The sequence below is a fragment of the Artemia sp. Qi Xiang Cuo genome, chromosome 5 (genome assembly GCF_049724085.1).
Source record: "Artemia sp. Qi Xiang Cuo chromosome 5, ASM4972408v1, whole genome shotgun sequence".
NCBI classification, from domain to species: Eukaryota; Metazoa; Arthropoda; class Branchiopoda; order Anostraca; family Artemiidae; genus Artemia; species Artemia sp. Qi Xiang Cuo.
The window spans coordinates 85,404,407-85,413,938 of record NC_142798.1 but is presented as its reverse complement, the minus strand read 5'-3'; the positions used below and the strand labels follow the sequence as shown (position 1 = coordinate 85,413,938).

General features: G+C 36.4%; 1 protein-coding gene across 1 annotated transcript in view; it reads left to right on the top strand.

Annotated features, from left to right (window-relative positions):
- The first annotated feature begins 2,586 nt into the window (after positions 1–2,586).
- LOC148952655 (putative E3 ubiquitin-protein ligase HERC4) overlaps positions 2,587–9,532 on the top strand; it is a 132,829-nt gene continuing 125,883 nt past the window's right edge. Inside the window, 1 exon segment of the mRNA XM_089089250.1 lies at positions 2,587–2,673. The gene's annotated coding sequence lies outside the window, so the exon portion shown is untranslated.

Genomic DNA, 9,532 nt, shown 5'->3' with positions numbered 1-9,532 from the left:
TAGCAATCCGTACTTAATATCTTGCCCCGAATTTGGTGTAGCGTCTAGCAGTAGATATATTCATTTATGACCATACCTCCCGGCCTGTAATCAAGGACTAAAATATATTGACGACCTCAAAATACCGTAGATATTACTTTTCCGGTAATATATATTTGTCTTTATCAAAAAACACAAATTTGTTTGTTTTTTTCTATCTTTTGGAGGAAATTTGAATGGTGCCAGATTTGAGCTTTTGTGCCGGAAGGATGTGCAAAAATTAAATCTACTGACCAGTATCAAAATGATTCAAAAGCTCACAAAAATTTTGTGATAGGGGGTAGAAATTTCAGTGCGACTCCCATTTCCTTGCTCCCATTTCCAAAGAAGGGTAATCACGGACGCATGGTTATTTGATGTTTTCACCTCAGGGGTAATCGTGTCGAGCCAACGATCCTACAGTCACCGGAGAAAGCCTATTTGCAATGATTATGAAAGTTCGAGTCCCTTTCTTTTAAATGAGCAAAAGAGACTGCGCTGTGGCAACGTACTGTTTTATTGTCATTTTGTAGCACAAGATAATAATCTAAGTCCAAAATAAGTCAAAATGCTAACAAATAAAAATTCTGAAAAAGAAAACCACTTTAGAATTATTGAGGATATAGCCCATGATGTCACGTGGCGAGACTTTCGCTCTTAAGATTCTTGCACTTCATACAAAATAAATGATTAATGTATACAATTATTGTAATTTTACTACCACGGTTTTTTTTATCTTTCAGAGCTCCTTTATTATAGACCGTTTATCCAATAAAACCAATAGCTATAGCGCATGGAATTTTTGCAAACCATCTATTAGAGTCCTGGTATACCAATTCTTTTATGAGGAATGGGTTACATAAGAACTCAAAAACTATTTTAGGTCTGAAATTTCAAACTTCCAATGAGAGTCGCTTCAGATAGATTGAAATTATTATTAAGATGTTTAGAAAATTAGCCTTTCATCTCTATTCCTTAGAAATATTATTTCATAAAGGAAAATAGGTTAAAGCGTGCAGTAAAGTAATTTTTTGTTCAAATGACAGTAGAGAGTGATATTTAAACTTAAAATACAAGGAATTATTTCAGAGGTGAGCAGGGCTTCTTCCTCCTCAATTCCCTGCTCTTTGCAATAAAGTTTTATAGTAATTCATTGCAAACATTTATTGATACCGGAAACTTAGTCAATGGGTAATTACGTATATTCATTTACGGGTTGTCATTTGTAGTGTCTGCACACAAAATTTATTTCAAAGGCAAATGCGCATCAATTAGCTCTTCCATTTTTTTAATGCAGTGAGGTCGGTATATTTTGCCCTTGTCCATTCTTATCTGAGTTATTGCCCCCTGATTTTCCTGAATAAGTTTAAAACTAATATAAAACCACTTCAAAGACAGCAAAATAAAGCTACGCGTATCCTAAAAACTATCATCCCCTCCCAAATATCCATACCATCAAAATCACCACTTAAAAATATATATTCTTCCCTTAATATATTACCTGTGGAATTATTATAATATTTTCATGGAATGATGTTTTGTATTAGGTATTTTGCCAAAATTCTACCGAATAATTTTTATGCTATGGAACTATTTAACGAACGTGAGCATGATTATGGAACGAGGAGATGTTCTAAGTATGTTGAACCCCGAGCGTGCACTGAAAGATCGAGGTTCTCATTAAGGCACTACATAACAAAACTTTTGAATGTGAATGGGTCGGGTCTCAATCTTGGTCTTTCTGTTGATACACTACGGGGGCAATTAAAAATCTTTTACTAACCCTTTGATGAATTCATTTTTTTCCTTGTTTTTGATTTTCGTTATATATATATATATATATATATATATATATATATATATATATAGTTATGGTCGTCTTGCTGATTCATTCTCTTGGTCGAGTTTCCCCACGGCTTCACTTTACTATTTTTTTTTTTTTTTTTTTTGGTGATTAGTTTTGGTAGCTTCTCCATTTGGCTGCTGGCTTAGGGTGATGTTTGGCAAGTCATACATTTCTTTCTTTTTATTTACTATAAGAGAGTGTGATTGTTTGTAATTACAGCAATATATTATTTAAAATATTATTTTGTTTTTATTTGTTATTTGTTACCCGGTAATAAGAGCTAGACTCTCAACCGGGCATACCGTTTTTGTATTTGTATTTAGTTTGCAAAATAAAAAAAGAAGCATTTTGGAAAATACTTTTTATCCTATTCCAATTGCTCTTGTGCTTTAGAAATAGGTCTAAATATGATGTGGTTAAAAATCTAAATTTTAGTATTAAGAGCAGAGTGTAGAAAGGAGGGAACCCATTCTCACACACCGGATAATTTTTTTTCGCTTCAAGTTTTATTGTCACTCTTTACATTTATTAAAAACTAAAACCTTACATAAAAAGTTTAAATCACAAAATTTGTTGTAATTTCCAATTACAAATTGTAACTCATGGAAAGGTCTATTCACTCGAATTTCATGACTTATTATTTCATTTTTAGTCGTTTTGTAGGTCCATATTAATTGGTAAATTGCCATCTATTCCTTATTTAAATGATTCCGCTAGAAGTCAGAGCTAACTTTTTGAATTAAAGGAATCTTTATGAAATAGGCTAGTTATAACTAGATCTAGGCCTACAAGTGTACAAAGTTGAGAATGTAAGTGTTATTGCACTCCCTACATAATTTTGAAACTAGATAATCTTTTAAAACATTATTTCAGACTGCTATATTATAAAATTTAATGTAAGGTTTGACTCAGGGGTAGCCTGTAGGCTTGCTAGGATAGAAAGGATATCCACTCTTTGACTATTGGAAAAAACTAGCTTATATAGAATGGTACTATCCAATCCCCTTATAATTAAAAACATTTTAGTCATCTAGTTGGAAAATTTAGCCTATTGGCAAATTTAGATTTTTCCTAGGCCTATACAGATGGGCCAAATTTTTCAACTAGATGACTAAAATGTTTTTAATGATAAGGAGATTGGATAGTACCATTCTATATTAGCCTATAAACTAATTTTTTCCAATAGTCAAAGGGTGGAGTCCCAGATATAAATCAAACAACCCTCAGCAATTTTTCAGTAGATTCTCAATGTAATGGTTTATCATTAAACAAAAAACAGAGTAAGCCATAGGCTAAGCTTGTCTTATCACTAAAATGGTAGAAAATAGGCCTACATCATCAAAATCATAAATAGGAAAGTCCCATAGCCTAGTCTGGTCACTTTGCAAAATAGAAAATACAAAGGTGACTTTTTTGTTATTCATATTATTGACTTATGAATAAAGTAAACATACCACTTGATGCCTTTTTTCATGCTCTTTCCAGTAAATATTTACCAAATCATATTATTGACACAAATAAAGTGAACATACCATTTGATGCCTTTTTTATGCTCTTTACAAATATAATAATTATATTTGTCAGAAATGAATGTTAGCCCCCATTCCTATATATACCAGTTCAGGGTATATATTTGCACATTAGGGGGGTGGGGGAAAAGTTTAATCTTAACTCTCATTTACATCTGAAATAAAATTTACCCCCCCCCCGAATGTGCAAATATATACCCTGAATTGGTATACATAGGGGTAAATTTTTACCAAATCATATTATTGACTTACAAATAGAGTGAACATAGCACATGATGCCTTTTTTATGCTCTTTCCAAATATAATAATCATTTTTGTCGGAAATGAATTTTACCCCCACCCCTATATATACCAATTCAGGGTATATATTTGCACATTAGGGGGGGGGAGGGTAAAGTTAAACTTACCTCCCATTTACATTATAAATAAAATATGCCCCCCCCCCCTAATGTGCAAATATATGCTCTGAATTGGTATATATAGGGGTGGGGGTAAAATTTATTTCTGACAAAAATGATTATCATATTTGGAAAGAGCATAAAAAAAGGCATCAAGCAGTATGTTTGCTTTATTTTTGAGTCAATAATATGATTTGGTAAATATTTACCCTCTTTCCAAATATATTAATCATTTTTGTCAAAAATGTATTGTACCCCCACCCCTAGCCTATATATATCAATTCAGGGTAGCCTATATAGTTGCACATTAGGGGTGGGGGGAAAGTTTAAACTTACCTCTCATTTACATCAGAAATAAAATTTACCCCCATCCCCCTAATGTGCAAGTATATACCCTGAATTCATATATAAGGGTGGGGGTAAAATTCATTTCTGACAAAAATGATTATTATAGCCTATTTAGAAAGAGCATAAATAAAGGCATCAAGTAGTATGTTTACTTTATTTGTAAGTCAATAATATGAATAATGAACAATATACCAAAACAAAAATAGAGACAAGACTTTGGATTCTAAGCAAGAAAGCCATAGGCCTAGACATTGGAATTGAATTGAATTTATTTATAACCATTGACAATACAATAACAAATGTAGTATAAAAAAAAGAAGAAGAAAAGAAAAAAGCAAAAGAAAAAGATGGATAGAAGACAAATAAAACGAAACTAAAATTCATAGAATAATTGCACAAGCATAGTAATAAACTAAACAATCACATGGTATACATATAAAAAAAAAATGACAGCACAAGCCAATGAAACAAGCACAAACAAAACAAAGATAAAACTTATAGAACAAGCACAGAAGCATAACAATGAACCAAACAATCATACAGTATAAAGGCCTATAACAAAAACTGTAATTGTGAAAGACCTATTGTTTTAAAAGGGAACACCATGGTTGTCCATTTATTCCCCTATTGTAATCTGGAAAGCATCTTCTGATGGTAGCATTGGGGTCAATTCAACTGCATTTTCTATGGGCCCAAGAATTACTTGCCCAGGGGGGGGGGAGGCCAAGAAGCTATTTAGCATACCAGTAATAAATTTGTCAGAGTTGCTTTGATTCCATTGGTGAAAAGGTACCCAAAAAGGTGCAAGGTATAAAAAATTTATGAGCGCAGATGAGTTATATAATTTAGCAAGAAGCTGGTGATTAAAACAAAGTTTATTAGAAACTATGCCACTGTAAGCACTGGATATCCAGTGCTGGAAATGGTGAATAAGAAGCTTTTGAGTTGCTTTAAGGGAGTTATCAATTGGGAGACCAAGATAATTCATTTCCAATTTAGGAGCAACCTATACTCCATTAAGATCAACATTAAATCCTTCAGGAACTGGGCCACAGTTCAATTTTACCACTTCTGACTTTTCAACATTAAACTTAAGATTTATTTTGAATACCTGACTAGACCCCGGCGCCGCGCCGGCGGATTGACCGAATGCTGCCGGTGTGCCGCAGGCATGTTAAGAATACATAGCTAATAGATACTTCAACTACTTGCATTATGCAAGGGTTCTGAAACGCCGCAGCCATTTCGTTTCTACCAGATTTCTACTTCTCTTGATGAATAACAAAGAAGACCAGCTTCCAGCCAGCAACTTGTGAATTTTTCAACTCATAAATAGGCTCAAATCTGTTGTAAATTTAAGCTGTGATTTGAGAAAGACTGATGAAAACATTAACGTTTGCAGTCAACATTAATCGCGCCGGTGGCGCGGCGCGCTGTTTTTGGCCCCACCGCCGGTCTTCCCTCATCAGCATGGCGCCGGGGTCTACTCTTGACTCAAAATGGAAAAATTTTTTCAAATGGCAGTAGCCTACTGTTCAGCTGGGGTTAAAGATATCATTTGCATAAGCAATATGAGACACATCTATCCCTTCTAGAATACAGGAAGAGACTGCTTGAGACTGTTCGTCAAGAATACAGTTGTTAAACGCAATTGGGGAGGTAAGGGCGCCTTGCCTTACTCCACGACGAACAGGTATGGTTATCTTTGTAATTATTCCATCAGGCAGATTAACAATGCCAGGTAAATGATTATAAATATCATACAAAGCACAAATGATACAGGTACTGACTCCTCATTTATACAATTTGTGTGCATGAATTATCAAATCCAAAGCATGACTGACATCATGGCTCCCTAGAACAAGTGGCTCTCTGGATTTATCAGCATCAATCAAACCTGACAACAGTGCAATCAGTACATGAACACACCCTATTCCTTTTTGGAACCCAAAGTGGTGTGGGGGCATATAACATTTATCAACCAACTCAGGCATTATCAACTTCTCAAAAATTTTACAAAAAGTTGTAGCTACCATTATTGGCCAGTATGATGAGCACTCATTTAGGGGGTTTATTCTTTTTAGGGACAGGAGTAAGACAGCCAGTTGAAAAAGAGGCTGGAATTATTCCTTTTGTAAACACCATTTGGAAAAGAAGGGCAAGGTGGGAAAAAAGAGAAGGGTTCCATATAGGAGGTGTATGGTGCAAACATGATCTGTACCTCTTGAAAAAGGTTTCTTAATTTTACGAATTATATTATAAACATCCAAAATTGATAGAGTAATCATTGATTTGTCCTCTATTGAAAGTATCTTTTAGAGTGTGACTTTGGAGCGATTTTCTTTTGTGGGTCTGGTTCTTAAAACTCTGGAGAAATGTTGTTCCCATAGTTTGGGAGGGATATTAAGTGACTGGTTGGGCTTTTATTTTTGTTTTTGTGTTAAATTTTTTCACAAAAGTCCTGGGTTATTAAAAATCTTTTTGGAAAAATTGGAACAAATAGTAGCTCTATGTTTCTCTAGCTCTGTTGAAAAACAGCATTTGGTGGATTAATGGATCTGGTTTAGAACACCAGTTCTTGGACAGCTGCAATCTATCTAGATACTTAGCCAGAATTTGGCCCTATTACAAGCCTCAACAAGTAAAAAATTCTGGGACCAGCCCTTCACTTGGGATCCAACTCGTACTTTAGTGCGAGGGACAAACTGCTTTTCTGCTTGTAGTAAAGCGTGTGAAATAACTGACAATATATATTTAATTTAATACAAGTTTCATTAATTGAAGACAGAACCAAATTCTGGAGAAGCTCAAATGATATTTTTATCTTTGCAAGAATAGGCCTGTTTTTTAGCACTAAGATCTTACATCTAAGATCTTACATCTTTCTGCAAAGATTATTGTTTTTTAACTCATCTTTGTTCTAAGATCTTACAGCTCACTGATGTTAGCAAAAAGTGTGAAGACCACCACTATTCTGCCATATAGAACAATGATGAGAGAACTTTGATGATCTACTCATCATTGTTCTCAGACCACTGATCAGAGCAGAACAATGAAAGACGTTTGCACAAAAGTGACTAAAGATGTAAGATCTTTGTTCAAAGATTTCACTTTTAAGCGTTTTCTGACAAAAGATGTAAGATCTTAGCACATTGATGAGTGAAAAAATGCCCCTAATATTATCAATACAATGCTGGTATTGGGGTATATTAATCTTATTCAATTCTGCCACTTAGAATCTTGGATTACCCATGCATGGTTAAACAGAGCCATAATACTAAAAGACAACAGCAAATGGTCAGATACTAAAAAATCATTAAGTAAGCTTAAACTTACTACATGACTGGCAATACTACTGGAAACAAGCACATGATCAGGGTTTGACACTGATCCTGAGGGATATATATATATATATGTGAAATCAGCAGATTTTGGTAAGAGAGCACTTTCATTTGGAATCAGGCTAAGAAGCAGAGCCATACATAGATTATAACTTTTCAATAGGTCACAATTAAAGTTCCCCAACAGAACCCAATGGAGGTGCAAGGCTCTGATTTTACTCAAACATTTACCCAATTTTCTGCTTGCTAGAGCAAACTTCATTTCAGAATTTTTGTCTCTATAGTCGGTTGGCAGGTATAAATTTACCATGACAGTATCACCCACTTTAACTGCAAGGAAATGGTCAGATTCTGCAAAAAGTTTGGAGTTAGTATGTCTATCTATTATTGTAGTCCATCTGAGGAGTGGCCTCGTTTTCTGGGCCATTTTGCAGCTGCAAAGTGGAGCACATGTGATGGGACTATATCGAGCAGTTTTATATTGTCAGCAGAGAGAAAATGCTCCTTTATGCATATGATTTCTTTAGTAAGGCAAAGTTGTTCCACCATGGCGATTTTTGCACTGAGACTACCATTTGTGTTCCATGACACAACACTCTTTTTAATATAGGGCTCAACTATTTCGAACAGATTGGCTTTTTGGCTTCAAAGTCTTGTTCAATGGACATAGCATGGTAGCACATGTGTTTGGTGCTTTGACAATTCCGGAATGAGGCAGACTATGTCTTCTGACCACGTGCCTCTGGATATGGGGTTTCCCCTAACTAAACGCTCCATGTTAATGGGCAGCCTCAACCTTAAGAGGTGGGTGGAGCCCACCCCAGGGACTCTCAGTATCTAGGCAAGTCCTAGCTCTAATTAGATCCCAGGCCTAGGGTCGGTTGGGCCTGCAACCCTCCACCCGAAAATTTTACCACAACAAAAAACGATGATACTGCCTCGGATGACCTACCCTCCCCCTTTACCTTCCACCACCCCAGCATGTCCCTGGACCGATTTCAGACCATCAAATGAACCTTATTGACGAGGGTGGAATACGACTCGCCACCTGGAACGTACTCACACTCAAATTTCCTGGAGCTAAATCAATGCTTGCCTATGAGCTAAAACACTTCAATATAGCTGTGGTTGGCCTTACGGAAACCCGCCTTGTCGGAAGAGAGTCCGAGGATACTGGTGAAGGATATAGTCTGATCTGGTCTGGAGACTCAGAAAGCAAGACAAATAGTATAGTCCTTGCACTGAAAGTCAGAGCCTAGAGATGCCTTCTCTCCTATAAACAAATTTCAGATAGAATACTGGTGGCTCAGCTCCAGCACAAGCATGGAAAGTGGACAATTATTGTATGCTATGCTCCCACCAAGTCCTGCGATCCGAGTCCCCACGACATCGTCACTCTTCTGGGAGACCTTAACGCGACGGTAAATGACAGGGGGGCGTGTGGAGAAGAGTTCTCGGCCCTGTGACTCCAGATTCACTGAATGACAATGGACAAAGACTCCTCCAGCTCTGCAATATGCATAATCTGGTCATATCAAACACTTTTTTTCACAGACGAGATATGCACAAATACAGGTGGTATAGTGACTATCGAAAGACAAAGAAAATACTCGATTAAATTTTGATGTCGGGTCGCTGACACTCATCAATAACAAAGTGTTGCACTTGTAGGTCGACCAACCATGGGAACACAGATTATAGGATGGTAGTCGCCACAATCAGGCTACACCTGAGAGCACTAGGACAAGAAAGACGGCCTCCCAAGATCGATCTGAGTAGTCTGGCTATATCTGAGATGCAACAGAAGTATGCTGTCGATATCTCTAACTCGTTTAGCTGCCTCCAAGTTCTGGATGACCCTGAAGTCGCCTGGAAGTCTTTCAAAGATAATATACTCAATTCTGCTGGCAGTACCATTGGCCGCAGCAGACACAAGAATAAGCCCTTGATATCCCAGGAGACTATGTGTGTGATCAAGCTGCGCCGGAAGGCCCGTTTAACAAAGAATATGCAAGAGTACAGACGACTCAATGGCCTGCGCAATAGCCTACT